Raw genomic sequence first — 23,485 nt, forward strand, 5'->3', positions numbered from 1 at the left:
GGGCTGGGCCGGGCCTGGTCTGAGTCTGGGCTAAGCGAGGGCCCTGCATGAATCTTCAGCCTGGGAGCTGGGGCAGGAGCATGGAGAAGTCTCGAAGAAGGGGAGGAAGCACGCACTGGCTGCCGCAGGAAGAGCTCAGCCAGCAACTCTAACAGCTTTAAATTCGACCCTCCTTTGCTGCATGGCAAAAAGAAAATAAGCTACCATTTCTTAGTTCGTGTTTTATTTTCAGCTATTTCTTGTCTCCTTGGTTTTGATTCTAATTATTGCTATAGACGCCTTCAGGTGGTGGAAGCCAAGGCAAGGAACCCCTGACCGCAATTTCCTAACCTTTGGGCAGAGTGTGGGGTGTGGGGACTCCCCGCCTCCCTTTTCCCTCCCTCCATACAGACCTAAAAACCTTTAAAAAGGATCTAACACTAGCTCTATTATCTACCCTGTAGCCTACTCAACTAATTAATTCAGAAATTTATAATTACACCCCCCCCAAAAAAAGAGAGAGAAAAAAAGAAAAAGTTAAACCGTTGGAACTACAAACATTAAACATGAGCAGTTCTTAGGGCCAAAATCTCTGAATGTGAGTGCGACAGATCGCGCTTGAAACGCCTGTATGAGGTAAATGGAAATGGCCAGAGAAAATGAACTGACTGGTATGTATATTTCTAAATGTACTACTCTCAGCTAAAAAAGAAACTTCAATGATTAGGTTTATTGAGGTGACATGCAATAATTCTTAAATGTTCTGCAATTAGAGTTTCTACGTCATGAAGGCAGTTTAGAAGATTACTGCAAAATGGTGAAGCATGACTTCTTCATATGCTTATTCTTCATTCAAAAGCTGTTTGCAGGTTCCCCAGCTTAAAAAGAAGCCTAATTTTACTTATTTTGAAGAGTACTCTGATAAATATGAATACCGAAATCAAGTGTATCTTTGTGTTTAGACAGCTATAGGTAGAAAATTCTCTCATGGGCCAGCAAAGAGGTATGGGTAATTTAAGCAGGAAAAAAAAAAAAGTTGATGCCCCTGGCTGGTGAAAAACCCCAAGGAATTCAGTTTCAATTGGAAATTTTAGAGCTATTTCGCAATACTTATTAACTAGCTTATTGTATTATTCATTTTAGAAATCTGATTTGGCCATCTTTTATTCGTAGTGGCTCCCTCTAATGACGTCCTCATTTTATCGCTATGTGCATAATGATGTTCTTTAGTATATCCAAGAGAGTTTTTGATGTTGGAATTTGCAATGACTCAAGTTTCACTCCAGCAGCTTGAAAGAGTGATAATTAGGTGCTCTCCTTTTTTTGTATCTATACTCCCCTTCCAGGCATATAATTTCATTTGAAAGTTGGTATTGTTCTTCTAGATTTTCTATTCAGTAACGAAATGGAAAGCAATGATGGTTCCCCTAAGAACAACTTTAAGTTTTCTAAAAGCTATCATAAGGACTTTGTAGCAAACTCTGAAGGTATCATTTGGGAATTTTAACACAATATGCTTGAAAACCAGATAAAAGGGAAGGTTCTAAATTAAAATGTGTGGATGAAAATCTATAATCTGGCACTAAATCAGTGGTGATATAGTGGGTGGCAAATAGAATTGCAGGGAGAAAGTGAAGATCTGGTTGCCTGGAGCTTGTATTAGTAAGATTCAATCCTAGTTCAACATAGCTCTGTACTTGGACCACAAAGACAGAAAGAAAAAGGGTGTCTGAAGCTGAGAAGCCCAAGAAGAATAAAATACTGAAAATAGTAATAACAGTAAGCAACATTTATGCAGTGTTTATTACATGCCAGCCACCTTGATGGACATTTTACATGCATTATGCCATTTAATCCTCGTAACCACCTTGTGAAGTTGATGCTGTCATTGCCCTCGTTTTAAAACTAGATTACTAAGACTTAGTTAAGTAATTTCCTCAAGGTCATGTAGCTGGAAAGTTGTGGAGCAAGTTTTCAAACTTGGGTTTGTCTATCACCCAAGTTATTTTTTACTTTAAAAGATCTGATCTTCTCTACTGTTTTGTCATTATGCTGGTCATCCTTCCTTATGCTCGCAATCACTCTTCTCCTTCTGAATTAACAGACCTAGCTGGCAAGGCAGCATAGATAGTGGTTAAGGAATGTGGCCATTGCATTCGATTACCTGGATTCAAATCACAATACCTACACTAAAAAGCTGTGAGACTGTGAATCATGGATTTGATCTCTATCTGCCTCATTTTTTATATCTGTAAATAGGGATAATACCAGTGCCAACCCCACAGGTTTTTTATATGACTTAAATGAGATGGTGTGTGTAAAAGCAGTTGTATATCTGAGCATAAAATAAGGGCTCAGTATATATTAGTTTTTATTAGGAACCAGTAGTGCATATGATAACATTCTCTAACAAAAGCCTGTGAAGAAGCAGAAGCCCAGCTGGCATTTGTTTAGAAGGAAGTGAAACACTGGCCCATAGACCCCTTTGGATCTTTTGAGTCGTTCCCCCAGAGTTGAGGAAGAGGAGATGAAGCAAAAGATTATTAGTGACTAAATGCAATCTATGAATGCTATCAGGAAAGTAATTTCTGTGTATTTCATACCATTGATGATGGACTAAGTACTAAAGAGCTGTTTCTAAATGTGCACATTGATTATCATTGTTAAACAGGCAGCAAAAGCTCAGACTCACTCTGCAAGGAAAAGGATTTATAAAGAATGCCTTGTCTTCTTTATAATCAAACCTTGCTTATAAGAGTTTTGGGTAGGTCTTTCTCACACAGATAATCTTCACAGTCATTATTGCTTCATCGTGGTTTTGAAGCCTAGTATATGAACATTCAGAGTCAGAAAACAGATACATGTGGATGTGATTAGTCAAAGTTTATTTTTAAAAGGATTTACAAAAAGATTTCTTCAAATCTGTTATTTTTAACCTTTTTGTCATTTGGATTCTACTAGGAATCAAAAGAGTGCTGTTGAAATAACAATAGCTAATGTTTATCAAACTCTTACCATTCTAAACCCTTTATACATATTAGTGTACTTATTTTCAGGACAAACCTTCAGAGTTGTTTTTATTATTATCCTCATTTTATGGATGAGGAAAGCTGAAGTATACAGACTATGTGACCTGAGTAGGATTATCCAGGTAGCAAGTGACTGAGCTATGACTTAATCCAAGCAGGGTTGCTCTAGAGCCAGAACTTTGAGTCTTAACCACTTCCCCCAATAAACTGTGCCTTGTTATATGCATCTGTATCATAATTGTCCAATTTCCCATACAGTTTTGAGGCACATGGATTCCCTTAAATCCAACTGTAAACTCCATGATAACCTGCTACAAATAGTGAGTACTTCTAGTACATTTAGTGTATCTTCATTATGAAAATATAACTTATAAACAATCTTTTAGAAAAAATTTAATAATTGAAGGGTACTAAAGTTTTTTTTTGCTTTTTGTTTTTGATATGGAGTCTCACTCTGTCACCCAGGCTGGAGAGCAGTGGCACAATCTTGGCTCACTGCAACCTCCGCCTCCTGAGTGACTTCAAGCAGTTCTCTGCCTCAGCCTCCCAAGTAGCTGGGATTACAGGCGCCCGCCACCATGCCCAGGTAATTTTTGTATTTTTAGTAGAGACGAGGTTTCACCATCTTGCCCAGGCAGGTCTTGAACTCCTGACCTCATGATCCACCTGCCTCAGCCACCCAAAGTGCTGGGATTACAGGCGTGAGCCACCGCACCCGGCCGAAGGATACTAAAGTTTTGAAATACAAACTCTGTATAGAGGGCCAGGTAAGGTGGCTCACGCCTGTAATCCCAGCACTTTGGGAGGCCAAGGTGGACAGATCACTTGAGATCAGGAGTTTGAGACCAGCCTGGCCAACATGGTGAAACCCCATCTCTACTGAAAATACAAAAAAAAAAAAAAAATAGCAGGGCATGGTGGTGCACACCTGTAGTCCCAGCTACTCAGGAGGCTGAGGCAGGAGAATCACTTGAACCCAGGAGGTGGAGGTTGCAGTGAGCTAAGATTACGCCACTGTACTCCAGCCTGGGTGACAGAACGAGACTGTCTCGAAAAAAAAAAAAAAAAAGAAAGAAAAAAAAGAAAACTCTGTATAGAATCCCCACACTACCTGTCCCGTGCTAGTAAGCCATAAGCAGCCCTGTAGCTGCTTGTAGCAGAAATCAACGGTAGAGATTAGCACCCATCCCTTGAGAAGTGCTTTTGTGCCATTTCAACTATGTAGTTCCAGTGGAAGCTGTCATGTTTCTGCATGATTCTGCCAACTGTTGACACTTGACTGATCTCAATTCCCCCCTCCCCTCCCCTGCCCTCCCTTTCTCTCGCTTTCCTTTTCCTTCCCTTCCCTTCCCTTTTATTCCCTTCCCTTTTCTTCCCTTTTCTTTTCCCCTTCCCCTTCCCCTTCTGCTTCCCCTTCCCCTTCCCTTCCCTTCCTTTTCTTTTCTTTTCTTTTCTTTTCTTTTCTTTTCTTTTCTTTTCTTTTCTTTTCCTTTTTTTTCGTTTCTTTTCTGACAGGGTCTTATTCTGTCACCCAGGCTGGAGTGACTAGTGATCATAGCTCACTGCAGCTGCAACCTCCCAGGCTCAAGCAGTCCTCTGGCCTCAGCCTCCCGATTAGCTGGGACCAAAGGGGTACCACACCACACCCTGCTAATTTTTGTATTTTTAGTAGAGGCAGGTTTCACCATGTTGCCCAGGCTGGTCATGAACTTTTGGGCTCAAGCAATCCATCCACCTCAGCCTACCAAAGTGCTAGGATTACAGCTGTGAGGCACAGCGCTGGGTCTGATCTTGATATTTGATATATGAGAGAGGAGCCAGTTGGAGTCCTTCTCTTGAATTTTTCAAACTGGAATTGATAAGATTTTTTCCCTCTTTCATAGTAGCATCTATGAATTATGAAACTTGAATACTGTCAGTGCCACATAGAAGAAACCGTTCTACAGAGTTTGTTAGCATGTTTATGTGTACGTGCCATGTAACAGGAAGAATACGAAAGAGTAAAACTGAGGGATAAGAAAAAAAATAGGAGAGAGAGAAAGTGAGTCATGGCTACTGGCTAAGCTTTGGTTTGGTTGTTTCTGCGTCCCTAAGTATCTCGTTCTAGCACTGTGGTTATTCACACTTCTTCCAAATATATGACATCTTTCAAATACTTTGCCCTGTTTTCCTAAAGGTGCTTAAGTTGGGTTTCTGATATTTGCCACTAGAAAATTCCTAACACACACTTTTAAACTCATCACACTGAAATTACTTATGTAATTTCAATTATGAAATTATCTATTATACTGTAATTATAATTACTGTTCTATTATCTTATTGTGATAGGCAGAATTTTAAGATGGCCCCCAAGAAACCCCAGGGTGGCACTGTACTTATAATCCCAGCTACTCAGGAGGCTGAGGCAGGAGGATTGCTTAAGCCCAGGAATTCGAGACCAGCCTGGGCAACATAGCAAGACCCCCCATCTCAAAAAATAAAAAGAAAGAAACCACACCACACATGTAAGGCAGCTCCCAAAATTCCTGCGCAATTGACACACACACTTGGTATAATCTCCCCCGCTTGTGCATATGATGGGATTTCACTCCCATGATTACATTACCTTGGCAAAGATTCAAAGGCAGAGAATTGCTCGCTTGCTTGCTTTGCAGAAGATGAAGGCCACCATGAGTTCTATAGCTGCATGGGACTACATTTGGCCAACAGCCTGTGTGAGTATGGAAGACCGGGAGCTTGAGTGAGATCATAGGCTGAGTGGAACCCTTGATGGCAGCCTTGTGAGACTGATGCAGAGGGCCCAACTATGTGTTACCCGAACTGTTGACCTACAGAAATATGGGATAATAAATGAGTATTATTCTAAGCCACTAAGTTTGTGTTAATATGCTATGCAGCAAATATTATATATTCAGGGAAGAAAAATAGGACCAGTTTTGTCAAAGAAAATGCATATTCTTCCATGAACATTAAAAGACGAAAAAAAGGTACTTCAGCTCCCAAGGTATAAGTGTTACTGACTGAATTGTGTCCTCCCAAAATTCATATATTGAAGCCGAGTGCCTCAGAATGTGACTGTATTTGGAGACAGGGCTTGTAAAAAGGTGAGTAAATTAAACTGAGACTGTTGGAGTGGCCTCTAATACACTAAGCCTCTAACATTGTCTGATTTTAGCTTGTATGTGATAAATTTCCTTCAGTGACATGTTATCATCCCTTGACATTGCCTCTTGCAAGCATCATGTTACTATGGCTTGGCTGCTGGGTCTAATACTTCTGGACACATCTATTACGTTCATTTTTTAATTTTTCTGTTTTGCTTTGTTTTCATTTGTTTCCAGTCTTAAAAGATTATGTTTCTTTTATATTAAATATATTATTGAGCTGACATGATGAGTATGAATAAATGCCTTGGTATATGTATTAGTTAGCTGAGGCTGCTATAACAGAGTAGCACAGACTGGGTGACTTAAATAACAGAAATTTATTTTGTCATAGTTCTGGAGACTAGAAGTCCAAGATCAAGGTGTTGGCAGGATAGGTTTTCTCTGAGGCCTCTGGGCTTGCAGATGGGCACCTTCTCTGTGTCCTCATGTGATCTTTCTTCTATATGTGAGCACCCCTAGAGTCTGTGTATCTAAATTTCCTCTTCTTAGAAGGAAATCAGTCACATGCTAACCATTTCATTTTAACTTAATCACCTTTTCAAATGTCCTATATCCCAATATAGTCAGATTGTAAGGTAGAGAAATTAGGGCTTCAACATATGAATTGCTGAGGGTGGGGGGTGGGTGGTGGGGTACAATTTAGCCCATAACAGCATAACTTTTTGGGGACGGGGAGCATATTGTAATGCCAAGTTTCCATTCTTTCCAGAACATGCTGTAGAGCCTCTTTCTAAAGATTGCTTAAGAAATACTATGTTTTAATTTTATACATTGGACTCCAGAGTTCCCAATGATTATTTATAATTCTGAATTTTCAGTATACCAAAAAGAAAAGGTATCTGAATCTCTTCACATGCTAACCAATTGGAGAGAAAGAGCGAGTCAAGTACAGATCCCTCTTCCTAAAGTTTCATTATTTCTTTTAAAGATAGCTTGAGATAAATTTATTTTTATTTTTAGTTTTTTAAGACTTTTTAAAATACATTTTTAAAATTATTCTTTGCTGGAGATTATTTCATTACCACAGATATTTTCACAAATATAATACTGCATTTCTGGAGGGCAGGGATACTATATGAGTAATACAACAGGCAGAAAACCTGGGATATATTATGTAATCATTGTTGGATTGAGTTGAATTAAATCTACAATATTTTTGGTAAAATTATGTTTATTTATAATAGAATCTATTATTTTCCAATAGCAAGGTAATTATGAAAACATTTCTTAACATATCCTGAGTTCCTTCTCTTCTCTAGATCCCATTGTTACCACGACGGGAATCACTATTACCTCCTTCTCGAGCACTTCAGCAGCCTCCTGATTTTTCCCCTCTTGCTATCCTACAATTTATTTTCCATGCAGCAGCATAAATGATCTTTGTTTAAAAAGTAAAATTGAGCATGTTATTCACCTGCTTAAAACTGTGCTGGCTTCTCACTGCAGTCAGAATATAACACAGAATCTTTCTCTTATCTCATAAACCCCTGATCAATCATCACCTTATCTGCCTGTTTCCTTTCCAGTTGGTTCGTTAGCTCCAGTCATGCTGATCTTCTTTCTGTGCCTGGAACATTCCAAATCATTCCCAACTCGGGGCATACATGGACTGTAATCTGTAACTGCTGTCTAGAACACTTTGCCCTCAGATCTGCTCTGTCTTTTCCTTCAAGTCTTATTTCAAGTGTCACCTTCTGAAGAGAGGGCTTCTCTCAGACTCCTCATCTAATGTTAGCAAGGGCCCTTCTTGCACCTGGCCACACACAATCTTTCCCACATTACTTTGCTAGATAGAATTTAGCACTGAATTGGCCTTCCTTACTTAATTGTTTAATATCTCTTTCCCTGCTGAAATGGAAAATTTACTGCTGATACATGTTAGACATTTAATATTAAAGTGCTACTTAGAAAATGAACAAAGGTACAATGCAACATAGATTTCAAAGTATTTACTTAAAAACAAAACCCCATTAAATCCAATTAGAAAGTAATTCTTTCTTGTGTGAATGAAACATAATTCCTAAATAACAATGAAATTATAATGATGGAAAGGGAAGAACTTTCCATAAGAACATAATTTCTGTCTCTCTTATTTGGAGAAAATCTCCCAGGTTAGTACTTTATGATGAACTAATTTTTTTTAATATAAAGAGTTTAGGGACCTTCACTTGTTCAATTTCTTCTCATTGACAATCATGATGTTACAAAGTAGACTATCAATTTCAAGTAAGACCAAATTCAATTGTTTTTCTTGAAAGTGACCATAGAAATAAAATGAAGTAAAAAACAGAGTGAATAAAATAAAGTACATAATATTATATAAAAATATAATCTCTATTTCTTTTAAACTTAGAATTGGAAATGCAGTCAGATACTCTATTAGTCGATTTTCACACTGCTGTAAAGAAATACCTGAGACTGGATAATGTATAAAGAAAAGAGGTTTAATTCACTCACAGTTCTGCATGGCTGGGGAGGCCTCAGAAAACTTACAGTCATGGTGGAAGGGGAAGCAGCTATGTCTTACCTGGCGGTAGGTGAGAGAGAGAGAGAGAAAGTATACATATGAGGAACTGTTAAACACTATAAAACCATCAGATCTTGTCAGAACTCAGTATCACGAGAACAGCATGAGGGAAACCACCCCCATGATCCAATCATCTCCACGAGGCCCCACCCTGGCCTCGTGGGGATTATGGGGACTACAATGCGAAATGAGAACGGTGGGGCCCGAGGGGAACACAGAGCCAAAGCATACCAGATACAAACTACTGAGATACATATTTTGCCTCCTCTCTCTCTCTTATTTTTTTTGAGACTGAGTCTTGCTCTGTCTCCCAAGCTGGAGTGCAGTGGCACCATCTTGGCTCACTGCAACCTGTGCCTCCCGGGTTCAAGTGGTTCTCGTAGCTGGGATTACAGGCGCCCACCACCACACTTGTCTAACGTTTGTATTTTTAGTAGAGACAGGGTTTTGCCATGTTGGCCAAGCTGATCTCAAACTCCTGACCTCAGGTGACCTCAAGCTGTTCTGGATTCCGCCTCAGTCTCCCAAATTCTGGGATTGCAGGCGTCAGCCACCACGCCTGGCCTTGCCTGATCTCTTGTATGAAGCTTTTTCATCAATCCAAATGACAAATTATAGTTATAAAATATACTTAGTGGCCGGGCACAGTGGCTCACACCTGTAATCCTAGCACCTTGGGAGGCTGAGGAAGGCGGATCACCAGGACAGGAGTTCGAGACCAGCCTGGCCAACATGGTGAAATCCCGTCTCTGCTAAAGATACAAAAAATTAGCTGGGCATGGTGGTGTGCACCTGTAATCCCAGCTACTCAGGAGGCTGAGGCAGGAGAATCGCTTGAACCCAGGAGGCAGAGGTTGCAGTGAGCCGAGATTGCACCGCTCCACTCCAGCCTGAGCAACAGGGTGACACTCTGTCTCAAAAAAAAGAAAGAAAGAAAACAATAATACAACAGTAAATGTGGCAACAAAATGAAACAATAGAGTTGCTATTTCAACAAAATAAAATATATGATTTAGAATTTTCTTCAAATGTTTTTGACTTTATATAACTGTATGCTTAGAGAAATACATATTCACAGATCCACTCAAGATATTATCTACAGTTATAACATACATGTTCCTTTCCAGCCCTGCCCTCATTAGATATGACCTCCCCAGGGCTAAGACATGATGTGAGCAATTTGGGATCTGTAAGATGATGCCATCTGTGATACTTATTATTTGTTTTGGTAAAGTTTTATTTCATTCCATGGCAACACACTGCAGCATATCTAATACATGTGCAGTGTCTGGCAAATATATACAGGTTTTTAGTTACAAAGGGGACTAGAATATTAGGGTATATTTATCAAAGTATATTTCTCTACAGGAAAGTAATAATGATTTACAGATATTTTCTGTGGGTTACCTTTTCATTCTCTTGACAGTATCTTTCACAGAGCAAAATTTTAAAAATTTGATCAAGTCGAATTTACCAATTTTTTTCTTTTATGTATTGTGTTTTTGATGCTGTATTTATTTATTTATTTATTTATTTATTTATTTATTTTATTTTTTTTTTTTTTGAGACGGAGTCTCGCTCTGTCGCCCAGGCTGGAGTGCAGTGGCGCGATCTCGGCTCACTGCAAGCTCCGCCTCCCGGGTTCACGCCATTCTCCTGCCTCAGGCTCTCCGAGTAGCTGGGACTACAGGCGCCCGCCACCACGCCCGGCTAATTTTTTGTATTTTTAGTAGAGACGGGGTTTCACCGTGGTCTCGATCTCCTGACCTCGTGATCCGCCCGCCTCGGCCTCCCAAAGTGCTGGGATTACAAGCATGAGCCACCGCGCCCGGCGATGCTGTATTTAAGAACCCTTTCCTTAACTGAAGGTCACAAAGATTTTCTGTGTTTTCTTTTTTAAAGTTTTATCATTTTACATTTTGCATTTAAGTCTCCGTGATCAATTTTTGAGTTAATTTTTGTATAGGTGAGAGATATGGGTTCTATGTGAGTGTCCAATTGTTCCAACACTATTTTAAAAAAAGACTGCCCTTCTCCACTGAATTGTCTTTGCACCTTTGCCAATAATCTACTGACCATATTTGCATGGGTATATTTCTGGATTCTTTATTCTGTTCCATTGATCTGGTTGCCTATGTTTTTACCATTACCTCACTCTCTTGATTACTATAGCTTTATAATAAGTCTTGAAATCATGTTGAGTCCTTCAACTTTTCTTTCTTTTCAAAACAACAACCAAATTTTTAAAATTGGCAAAAGCTTTGAACATACACTTCAGCAAATAATATACAGTTGATCCTTGAACAACATGGGTTAGAACTGCACAAGTCCACTTACGGGCAGATATGTTTTCAACCAAAGATGAAGTGAGGCTGGACGTGGTGGCTCACACCTGTAATCCCAGCATTTTGGGAGGCCGAGGTGGGTGGATCACTTGAGGTCAGGAGTTCAAGACCAACCTGGCCCACATGGTGAAACTCTGTCTTTATTAAAAATATAAACATTAGCCGGGCATGGTGGCGGGCGCCTGTAATTCCAGCTACTCCAGAGGCTGAGGCAAGAGAAGTGCTTGCACCCAGGAGGCAGAGGTTGCAGTGAGCTGAGATTGTGCCACTGCACTCCAGCCTGGGTTACAGAGTGCGACTCCCTCTCAAAAAACAAACAAATAAATAAAACAAAGGTGAACTGAAAATACAGTATTTGCAGATGCATACCTTAAGTGTACAGAGGGCTGATTTCACATAGCAGATTTCTCAGCACCAACTGAGTGACTTGAGTATGCACAGATTCTGATAAATGTGGGGATCCTGGAATCAATCTCTGGAATATACAGAGGGATGACTGTACATGGACAGCAGGTAAACACATGCAAAGATTCTTAACAGTATTAGTCATTAGGGAAATGTAAATTAAAACCCCACAAGATACCACTACACACCAATATGAATGGCAAAACAAACAAACTCCAGTACCTCCCCAACAACACCAAGTGCTGATGAGACAGAGGAGCAACTGGAACTATCATATGTTACTGGTGGAAATGTAAAGTGCTGCAGCTACTTGAGAAAAGTTTAGCAGTTATAAAACTGAATATGCACTTACCATGGGTTTGCCAATTTCACTCCTAAGTATTTGGCCAAGTGAACTGAAAATTTGTGTTTATACAATAAAACTTGTGTGTGACTGTTTATAGCAACTTTATTCATAATTGCCCAAACCTGGAAAACACCAAATGTCCCTCAACTGAGATATGGATAAACAAACAATGAAACACTACACTTCGATAAAATGAAAAAAATGACAAAGACAATAACAGACAAATCTCAAATACGTTATGATAAGTGAAAGAAGCCAGGCTTAAAAGGCTGTATACTGTACGATTCCATTTATATGACATTTTGAAAAGGCAAAACTATAGTGACAAAGAACAGATCACTGGTTGTCAGGGGTTGTGTGGGGATAGGGTTGACTATGAAGGAATAGCATGAGGGAATTTTGTGGGGAGAGGAATTGGAACTGTTCTGCATTTTGATCGTGGTGACAGTTACACAGTTATGCATTGGTCAAAATTCATAGAACTGTACACCAAAAACAGTGAATTTTACTGTATGTAAATTAGAAAATAAATAAATGTGGAGGCATAAAGTATTCTATTGCTGGAGAGGAAGAAGGAGAGGTAGCTGCACCGTGGGAGGTAAGTCTGGATAAATTGCTTGTAGGTTTGTAAAAGTCCCTGAAGCCAAAGTTAAGAAACTAGACATACTTCTAAGCCAAAGCATTTGAAGATCGGAATGTCAAAATGAAAATAATGGTTAGGTGACTTGACTGTTGACAATGTGCACCACAGAGCCCTAGGGTGGCAGGCAGGGAAACCAATTAAGAGGTGACAATGGCTCCCTAAGGATAAATACCTTATATCTGAAAAGGAATCTATCCACTGAAAATTCTTTCAGTTTCTTTTGTTTACTACATCTTTTTTTTTTTTTTTTAACGGAGTCTTGCTCTGTAGCCAGGCTGTACAGTAGCACGATCTTGGCTCACTGCAACCTCTGCCTCCGCCTCCTGAGTTCAAGCGATTCCCGTGCCTCAGCTGCTGGAGTAGCTGGGACAAAAGGCGCACGCCACCACACCTGGCTAATTTTTTGTATTTTAGTAGAGACAGGATTTCACCATGTTAGCCAGGATGGTCTCCATCTCCTGACCTTGTGATCCATCCACCTCAGTCTCCCAAAGTGCTGGGATAACAGGCGTAAGCCACCACGCCCTGCCTCGTTTACTCTATCTTAATAAATCCTCATAAGAACCAGTGAGGTTGGAATTATTACCTGCAATTAATAATGCAAACATTGAAGCTCAGAAAGGCTAAACGATTTGCTTAAGTTCCCACTATATAACTATGATTCTAAGATTTGTAGCTTAGTTTTTTTCCTTCTTTCTATTCCTTTTTATTCTCTCTCATGTCGTTCTATTCACTTCCTTCCCAGCATTTATCACAATCTGTAGGTTGTCTGTTAATCCTTTTTCTTGCTTGTTGTCTGTATGTCCCATTCGACTTCAGGGAAGGAACCCTGTCCCTGCAGCAGCTCTCTGTTGTATCCTCAGAGCCTCTCAACAGTGCTTTTGGTACATAATAGGTGCTCAAGAAATATTCATTGAGTGAATAACTAAGTTAGAAAGCAAAGCCAAAACATTATTATAATTGACATATCCTTTTTTCCCTTTTTATCTTATTTTATTTTTATTTTATTAGAGACAGAGTCTCACTTTGTCACCCAGGCTGGAGTGCAATGGTGCAATCTCGGCTCACTGCAACCTCCACCTCCCAGGTTCAAGCAATTCTCCTCCTCAGCTACCCTAGCTGGGATTATAGGCACCCGCCACCACGCCCAGCTCATTTTTGTATTTTTAGTAGAGATAAGATTTTACCATGTTGGCCAGGCTGGTCTCCAATTCCTGGTCTCAAGTGATCTGCCCACCTTGGCCTCCCAAAGTGTTGGGATTACAGGTGTAAGCCACCATGCCTGGCCCTTTTTCTTCCCTCTAGAATGTCACTTACATAGAAGAGGCATATCCTTTTTAACGTGTATTCTATCTGCAGTGATGGGGACAGATGTTCCTTGCCCTGTTTTTCCTCTCAGTAGCTTTCAAACCTGGCCATGCAACAGACTCATCTACAGATTTTTTTTAAGTCTGTTTTTATCAAAGCAATACAAGTGAAATGACATCTTCATTTATAACACTAAAAAGCAGCTCCCAGCCCTAATCACTGTTAGTCTTCAGTCCCCATCACCATCTGATAGTTGAACTCTACTCTTAACACTGGTGTTTACCGTTTCTATCATGAAGCATGCTCACAATACTCTTTCTTGATTTTTCAACATTGGAAATTATCTGCTGACTTCCTACTATGGAAGAAGAGGACTTAGCTACCTCACATTACTTCCACTCAGTTTCCCTTATCCTTGTCCTATAATATCATAGAAATGACAGTATTATAATTTTTTATTTAATCAATTTTGGTGCTTAGATTAAGATAATTCTGCAATAAATTTTAATACTAAGCTACATGAAATACTATGATTACATTTATAAATATAAAGTTTCTGTTTTTAAAATAATTTTTTCCTCCTGTGGTTAATAATTGCTCTATTTTCCGTTTGTTTCATCTCTTTTATGCCTACCTATAAGTCATCTACAAATTTGGTCAGAATGGGAATACATCTCTCCATGTGATGAAACACATCAGAAACTCTATTGACTCCACTGTTTTTTCTCTTGGAGACATCAGTTCCAGAGATATCCATTCTCTTTCTTCAATCTACGCTGGCTGCCTTTTAGGCCTGTGATACAACTGTTATCCTAGAAATTTCTTTTGATATCATCCTGGATATTCCTCTTTCCTTTCACCAATGTTGACTCCATGTCTTCATCTTCTTCCTGGACCAAGCTGAGGGTCAGGCTGCTATTTTTCATGGCCCAATAATGAGATGCAAATGAATGGGGAGGAAGAGAGGTTTTATTTCTGCATTCGGTTATAGGGAGAAGGCCTGGAAGTTATCGCCAGACCAACTCAAAATTACCAAGTTTTCCTGAGCTTATATACCTTCTAAGCTATATGTCTACGTGTAAGTGTGCCTTCATCTAAAGACATCAGTGATTAACTTCTTTTAATCTATAACTAAGGTCTGAGTCCTGATGACCTTTCTCTGGAGCCTCAGTAAATTTTCTTAATGTAAATGGGTCCAGGTACTGGGGTGACTACCCTTATCTTGTCTCCTGCTAAATCATGGAGGTTTGGTGAGTTCCTTCAGACCCCCAATAAACTTGTTTGTGGAAGCCTGGGGAGTTTCTTCAGATCTCCAATAAAACTTATTTAATCCTAAATGGGTCCTGCTAAGAATTTTGTTATTTTTGTCATGTTCTAAGGCCCAGGAAAGGCCTAGGCAAAACTCTTGGTGGGCTTTTCTTACATTTCAGCCTTTGTATAAGGGCACTGGCTTTTAATATTTAACTTAACCACTCAGTCAGTACTGAAACAGTTGTTATGGAGGCCTACGCTAGTGAGACCTGGCCTGCCACAGTCTCTCTTATTTTAAGCCCTCTTTTTGGTGGAAAACACCCTTAAGTACCTTCATCAGAAAAGATTTCATAGAAAGAAAACTTTTTGAGATCTTCAATGTCTGAAAATACTTTTATTCTACTCTTAGACTTCATTGATTGGTTGGTTTTATTGGGAATTCTAGATTGTAAATGATCTCTCCTTGGAATTTAGGATATTGCTCCATTTTCTTCTAGCTTTCAGTATCATTTGTTAAGAAGTCCAGTGCCTTTCTCTGTTCTCATGTCTGCTCTTTTGTCTGCATTCTGTTATTTTATCTGAAGCATTTAGGGAATTTAAAAAATCTCAGCTGTTCTGACATTTTAGGATTAAGTGCTTTTGTGTGAGTCTTTTTCATTATTTTGCAAGCCATTCATCAGATCCTTTTCAGTCTGGAAACTCAGGTCCTTCAGTACTGGGGAAATGTCTTTCTTTGCTAATTTTGCCCCCTCTCCCCGTCTCCTTTTTTCTTTCTATAGATTAGATGTTTGATCTCCTGAATTGATCCTACATTTTTTTCCTCATATTTTTCAACTGCTTGTCTTTTTTTCTTTTGAGACTTCTCAATTTCATTTTATCATCTGCTATTGAATTTTAATTTTTTTTTAACTTTTCAAAGTTCGTTTCTCTCTCTGAATTTTTCTTTAGAAAAATAGCCTCCTGTTTTCATTTCTTTAAGGATTGGCAGACCTTATTTTTGACGTGATTAGGCAGGGCATCTGTCCATTTTGGAAAATCCCCCCACCCCCACACCCTCAGTACTCACTAGTTATAAAAATACTTTTCCTCAGGCAAGTCAATTTCCCTAAAAGGAATCCTCTAAGATCTTCTCTGAGGGACAGGAACCTGAATACAGTCATTATGGGAGCTTGGAGGGTAAGTCTCATAGTTTAGTATGTAGACTTTCACGTATTCCCTTTACCCCAATGTGCAGTAGGCACTTTTCTCCTAGTAATATTCAGCTGTCTCTGTATCTTCAAGATCAGAGCTTCTCTAATGACTCCAAGGAGTAAACCTTGTTGTCTCTGGATTGTGGTAGAGTAGTGTGTTAACCCAGCTGCTTGGTAGGGGAAGTGATCTTGATGGGGGAAGTAGGGTCTCCCTACTCCTTTTACAGACTGTCAAGCAATCCTGTTATTTACAGCCTCTTTTCTCAACCATGCCGCCTCAGAGATCCCTAGGCCTGAACCTAGGCACTTTGGGAGGCCAAGAGAGGTGGATCACTTGAGGTCAGGAGTTCGAAACTAGCCTGGCCAACTTGGTGAAACCCCGTTTCTAATAAAAATACAAAAATTAGCTGAGTGTGGTGGCACATGCCTGTAATCCCAGCTGTTCAGGAGGCTGAGGCACCTGGACCTGTGTTTATGTTGTATCAAGGATTTTCAGGACATAGCAGAGATAAATGCCTGAGTTCAACACACCATGTTGAACAATTCACTGGTCTCATGCCAAACATACAGACTTTCCTGAACTTTTTTGCCTTTCCAGGTGAGAATCTTTGGGAGTTAATCTGGGAGTCTATTTTTGAAAAGATCTTCAGGTGATTCTGATAATATCACACATATAAATTCATTATTACAGCACTGTTACACAGGCACACACATTTTTCAGTTAACTCTGAAGCCACAGTGAACCAGGGATAAGGGGATGAGGAAAAGGACAGGTCAATTCTGAGAAAAGGCCAGGCACGGTGGCGCATGCCTGTAATCCCAGAACTTTGGGAGGCCGAGAGAGGTGGATCACTTGAGTTCAGGAGTTCGAAACCAGCCTGGCCAACTTGGTGAAACTCTGTCTCTAATAAAAATACAAAAATTAGCTGAGCGTGGTGGCACATGCCTGTAATCCCAGTTGCTTAGCTGGAGGCTGAGGCAGGAGAATAGCCTGAACTTGGAAGGCGGAGGTTGCAGTGAGCTGAGATCACACCACTGCACTCCAGCCTGGGCAACAGTGAGACTCTATTTTAAAGAAATTAAAAAAAAAATCTGAGAAAAGGATGGCTTAAAAAAGGAACAGGCCTTTAGTGATCCAGGGGCATTTTGGAGAAGGCATGTCTTGATATGAATGTTGGTGGATTTCTTAATGGAGAGCAGGTCAGGGAAGCAGGAGAACTGAAATTAATTAGAGTACTAGGATGGCCACCCGCTGGCTGGGAAAGATGGTTGGGAGATGGTGTTAATACATTTGACATCTAGTTTGAAGACAGAATAGATGTTTTCTTCCTTCAAGTCTACTTCATTTTCTTTTCTTGCCTCCCCCTCCAACTACCCTGCTATTTTCCTAACACAGATTCAAAAAATAAAGGAAATGATTAAGCCATTTTGAAAATTTGAAATTTGGAAAGCCAAAACAGTCCTAAAGAAAATTTCACACAATTGTGACCTCTAGGAACAGTATTCATTCAAGAGAACACTTTTCAAAAAGAAAAAAAGATACATCCACTGAAAACAAACACTGCAGCATGTATAGAATAAGGATAGATATGGTTTCCATACTGCATACCTCATCACGATCTCTATTTTAGGAGCAGTATGTATGTATGGTTAGTTATGAATTGTGGATAGGTATGAATTGTGGATTAGAAAGCAGAGAGTCACAAATCAAAGGAGTTGGCAGAAAAGAGACACAGATGAAGAAAAGGAGGGAGGGGTAAGTATGGGAACTACTGAACTAAGATGGCACACAACCAAGATTCCTCTTGCAGTCTATACTTTTAAACAGGAAAAAAGGGAGGTGGAGAGATGGGGTGAGGCATGGATGGTGCTAATCAAAAAAAGTAAAAAACTTTTCAATCATTTTTTATTACCCACCTAGGTTTGATGTCCACATTATTATTTTCATTGTCCAGTAAGTAATGCTATTAGAACAGACAAAGTTTGGTATTTGAGAACATGGAATATATACTAAGGTGACACACAGTGTTTATTAAATGTGTTGCAATGCAATGTGATAATTCCAACAGAGGAATAAAACGTGAAACTGGATTTGCTATATATTTTTGTATGCTTCAAAAATGCAGCATAGGTTTTTGCCACATTCATTTACTTCAAGTACATTCTTTCACAACTGCATTTCCTCACACAATGACTGGCATATGGTAGACAACTTTTAAGGTTTTGGAATGAACAGGTGAGAACTCAGAGAACAATTGTGGATATGGAAAGATTCTTACTGTTTTTCTAGATTTGGGTTCCTTAACACAAACACACACGTTGTGTATCAAACAGCTCTATTTCTACCATATCTTTATTGAAAGCTACTTTCTGCAAATACGTAATAACATATTCAACAACCACATCTTTCTACATCTTGATTCCCTTTGTATAAAGCTGGAGAAATTGTAAGGTTCTTGGGAAAGGTATTCAGTCATGAAGCAGTCTCCAAAGTTGTATTTTGGCATTACCTAACTAAATTTTCATTCATTTCATTCTTATTGACATTACATACAACATTTGATGTTCACAGAAAATTCACTTCGATTTTAAGAAGTTTACTCACAGAACCATAGTTTGTGCATTTAACAATCACTATGAAATACATATGAAATATTAACCATCATTTTAGAGAACAATTTAAAAACTCCAAAGTAATTAATTTCCTTAACTTTGTCATCCCAACATTCTGGGTATAGGCATTGTTGGAAAAATATAAAACCAAAATCTCCCAACCCAGAAATCCTCTCCACAAACGTCAGTAGACAAAACACTTTTATTATTGAATATGCATTAAACGATACTGTGATGCACATCACAGGCAATTTGCTAAGAGATTGCAAAGACAGAAATCTTGCCCTTTTATGTAGCCAAGTATATACGACCCATTACATACACGTTTTCAAGATGAACAATAACTAGTCCTCAGGTAAGAGGACCTGACATTTGACACATACAATTCATCTTTACTTAATAATTGGGGTGACCATCTGTGTTAATTAGTTTTATCCAGAGGAAAAACAAACTTCTCCTGTCGTTATGACGGAGGGTAGTTTTGCAACATGGAGCCAGTTGCTCACCGAAGTTAGGCTCCTACTGTCTCACAGAAACTGGGAGATAGAGAGGGATGCTACTCCCTTGATATGTGCAGCATTTAAGAAAAAAAAAAAAAGATCCAGAGACATTCCTGATCATACAGTTGACAAGACCTATCTAGTCCTCAAATGGATTTATACACATTTCAAAGAGTTGAGAAAGTACTTAACAATTAAGAAAGTACTTAAGTTTTCTAAGGGACGGGAAATCTCATCCTCCATTTTCAATAGGGAGAATTAAGCTTCTTATTTAAAATTTTTATGTTGGTTTTTGTTTCTTTAGCTTTAAAACACTAGACTTAAAAAAAAGTCCAACTTAAGATTTATGTTTTTCTATGTGTAGGGCTGTTCTCTATGGCTAAATAAATAACCCTGCTTAGAGAAAATATTCACCACTCTTCTTTCGCTCCTATGTAACTCAGTTTTTGAGAGGGAGGGGCAATACCGGATTGACGCTATGTGGTTCAACCAATGCAAAAGATAACACCGCCTTAAAAAGTCTACTACAGGAACATGGGAGGGTCACACCCTCGAATAATGACGAATACCTATTCTACTGTTACTGATCACCTAGTAATAATCTTGTAGTTCACAGTACTCATTTTTCACCAAATTCTTTTGGTGAAGGACGCTTCAGAAACGGCCATCACTGAAGAGCAGACCCGTTTGGGTTCTCCACGCATTCTAGACTCCCGAAGAGGTAAGAATTTATTATAGGGGGCCACTCCCAAGACCTGCTGTATGCTTTTAAACATCCATTACAATTCCAGCATTGAGTTTCTAACATTTTTAGGCAGGCTCAGGCACCGGGAGTACAGGATTGAAAGACAGTTCCTGTCCTTAAGGGACTCAGAGTAAATGGAGTTGCTGAAAACCATTCTAAAGCAATGCACGTTAACAACAGATGCAAGTAAAACGTGGGAACGTACAGGAAAAAGTGACCAATTCTGAGGCTGAAAAGTGCCTATTTTAGGGGTGGGGGCCTCGCGGCCCTGAAGCGGCTTCCCTTCTCGGAGATTTCAGCTCCTGGGATCGCCCAGCGCCCTACGGGCACACTTAACATTTTAATCACGCCTCCGCCCCCACTCTCCGAATTCCTTTCCGGCTGCTGACCCGCCGAGTAGTCCCTTCCAGGCGGCCTCAGCTTATCATCGCCGGTCCGGCCACTTCCCGGCCGCGGCCAGGCGAGCCTCCCAAAGTTTCCTGTGACGCCTTCGTCCGTCTCCGGCGGCATCTCACCCCGGCAGCCCAGGACACCCGCTAGGGAGGAGCAGATTACCGAGGCGGGGAGAGCGGCACAAACGCGCAGACCTTGGGACTCCACCCGGGCTGGTGAGCGAGCCCAGAAGGCGGCGACCGCAGCTCCGCGCCTCCACTCCCAGGACCCGCAGCCTGGGCTAAGCGTGCGCCCACCCAGCCTAGGGCCCAAGTCCTGCCCCTTCGGGGTCGGGGCCAATCGGCCGCTCCCCGCCTCCTGGGAGGTAGTGGAGGAGGGGGCTGAGGGCCGGGCGGCTGCTCCCGCCTTCCGCTCTTGCCCATTGGCTGAGGCCTCGAGGGTGCCCGGAGACCGGAGTGCAGCGGGATTGGTTGCAGAGGTTCGTGACAGTGGCGCCTATTGGCTGTGGCAGTCCCCGTGACGCGGGGTGGCGACTGGCTCCGGAGTCTGAGGGGCTCGGGCTTGTCAGGTTCTAGGTAGGTGCGTTTCGCGCCGCCGGCGGTAGGCGCTGTTGCCCGGGGCAACGCGGGGGGAGGGGGGAAGAGGAGGGAAGGCAAGCCTAGAGCGGGGGCAACAATGCCTGCCCGCAGAGGGGCGCCCGGGATTCGGCCCGGGCGTTGGGGGCTGTGCCGAGGCTCTTTCTCCGCCCTCAGCTAGCGCCCCCCCCCAACCCCCGTCCCTGGCTGCAGGGTCATCCGCCCATCCTCCCGCCCGCAGCGGAGCATTCCTGGTTGGGGCTTGGGCCGGGCTACACACCCAGCCCCACGAGGGCCGCCCCTCCCACCATCCCGGGACCCGAATGCTGAGGGGGCGGGTGCCGGCGCGAACGGGCTGTGGCAGGCGCAGTGGCTCCGCCCCGTCGCGGGGTCTGGGGGCTGGTGGGCGTGAGGCGGGGTGGGGGGGGACTGTGGGCACCGCCCAGTCTTGCCTGTACCCGCAACCCTTTTCTCGGCGGCACTCATCTGGGCGCCGCCGTCCCGCTGGGGGGGCACCCTCAACCCCTGGTGTTACCCCAATCCCTTCCTGCCTCTGGAGCCCCGCCGTCTCCCTTGACCCGCGCGGTCCTCCCCAGCTCTCCTATCTGTCACCTTCTCTCGGTTTTATCCCCCACCTCATCTTTCTCCTCCGGTCTTGGCCAGAGGTGTCCTCCAAGAGTCTAATCAAGAGATAGATCTTAAGTGTGAAGCTAGTGGTGTTGTCGGTAATTTCTGCTCTGTGGTCTCTTTGCCGGTTAGAATTGGGGAGATGTTTGGAGGCACCTTCAGGGGTCATCTTTCTGCCTTACAGTTTCCCTTCGGATCTACTTTCTGAATACGCTCATTGGGTTGTGTTGATAGGGGCAGGGTACTTCTTGGGCAAATTGAGGACTGTACTATGAGGTGGGCACTTTGTACGTTTGTGATTTTGCCATCCACTGCAGTGCAATCCAAAATCTAATAATTTGTTAAGGCTGGTAGCCTTACATTTTTTCCTTCGCCTTATGGTTAAAAAAAGAGAAGCTTTTTGACCTTTTTAATTCAGAGGTTGCATATATTAGTGGTGGTCTCACTATCACTTTGACATAAACTGCTGTAAAGGTGTACTGCCATTTTCCTTTTCTCCAGATATTTTAAGATAATAAATTTCTCAGATGAGGTTACCATATATAAAAGCGTAATGGAAAATCAGTAAGAGAATAGATCAAAACTATTTTAGTGATTAAATTTCAATTCATATGTGGAATGAGAATAGGATAAAAAAACTTGCAAAATCTATAGTGCAGTATTTGTATATACCTGTGTTGCCTTTAAGAAGACATTTGTGAATAGCTCCAGGTTTGTCAGTCAGGAAAGCAAGAGTGTATCTTTTTGTAGTCCAGGAAAGCTTTTCTGCTAGTACTTTTGAGCCAAGAGAATTATGCTTCCAAAGATGCTGGGAATATATTAAGAGAGTACATGGGCATACTTCTGTTTTGATCTTTGAAAGACCTTTAGTGAAGATCTGTTTCTCTTCTGCATTGATTGTTGACGGCATTAAATATACGTAATCTAAAACTATGTAGTGTCAAGTTGATGCAGCTTCTGCACTACTTCAAAGGTTGATGTCTTTAGTTCAGAAGAAATAATTCAGGCTTTGGTAGACAAATCATTTACATTTAATCTTCGATGTAGATGTTACTGTAACTCTGGACCGTGAACATTTCAAATTTGCCAGTTTTTTCTCAACTATTTTACTATGAAAAATTTCAAACAATGCAGAAGAGTCGAGTTGAACCCACCACCTATATATTTAGCAATGACGATTTCAAGACCACTGTTATACAGTAAACATTAAGGAACAGAGGAACTGAAATGATCAAGCTTAAAAAACCAGCATATGTGGCCGGGCGCGGTGGCTCATGCCTGTAATCCCAGCACTTTGGGAGGCCGAGGCGGGCGGATCACCTCGGATCACCTGAGGTCGGGAGTTCGAGACCAGCCTGACCAAAATGGAGAAACCTGGTCTCTAGTAAAAATACAAAATTAGCCGGGCGTGGTGGCGCATACCTGTAATCCCAGCTACTCCGGAGGCTGAGGCAGGAGAATCGCTTGAACCCGGGAGGCGGAGGTTGTGGTGAGTGGAGATCGCACCATTGCACTCCAGCCTAGGCAACAAGACCGAAACTCCATCTCAAAAAAACAAAAACCACAAAAAGCCCAGCATATGTATATACATGTATATGTAGTATGTAGTATATATGTGTATACACACCACCAAATTATAAGGTGCTTATTTTTGTTTGTAAGTGGGAATTGTACTTACTAAAACTATACTAACTTAATTACATGAGGCTATTCAGAGCAATCTTGTGAGTGAGGTAGGAAGTCATCATCTTTGTAATCAAGGCCCAAATAAGTAAACTGCATTTTGGTAATCAGACAAAAGGAAATCTGATGAACTTGTTATACAAATAAAAGTTTTGCTTC

At 41.1% G+C, this 23,485-nt stretch overlaps 1 protein-coding gene across 8 annotated transcripts in view; it reads left to right on the forward strand.

Moving 5' to 3' along the window:
- The first annotated feature begins 19,822 nt into the window (after positions 1–19,822).
- Positions 19,823–23,485, forward strand: part of FER (FER tyrosine kinase) — a 463,830-nt gene continuing 460,167 nt past the window's right edge. For 4 of the 8 annotated variants that reach the window (XR_010114474.1, XR_010114475.1, XM_063612890.1 and 1 more), the window contains exon 1: positions 20,951–21,016. The gene's annotated coding sequence lies outside the window, so the exon portion shown is untranslated. Of the gene's footprint in view, positions 20,025–20,545; positions 21,017–23,485 lie in introns of those variants that run through there. The other 4 variants (XR_010114476.1, XM_055298094.2, XM_063612887.1 and 1 more) reach the window with 3 other exon arrangements.

The sequence above is a fragment of the Symphalangus syndactylus genome, chromosome 11 (genome assembly GCF_028878055.3).
Source record: "Symphalangus syndactylus isolate Jambi chromosome 11, NHGRI_mSymSyn1-v2.1_pri, whole genome shotgun sequence".
NCBI classification, from domain to species: domain Eukaryota; kingdom Metazoa; phylum Chordata; class Mammalia; order Primates; family Hylobatidae; genus Symphalangus; species Symphalangus syndactylus.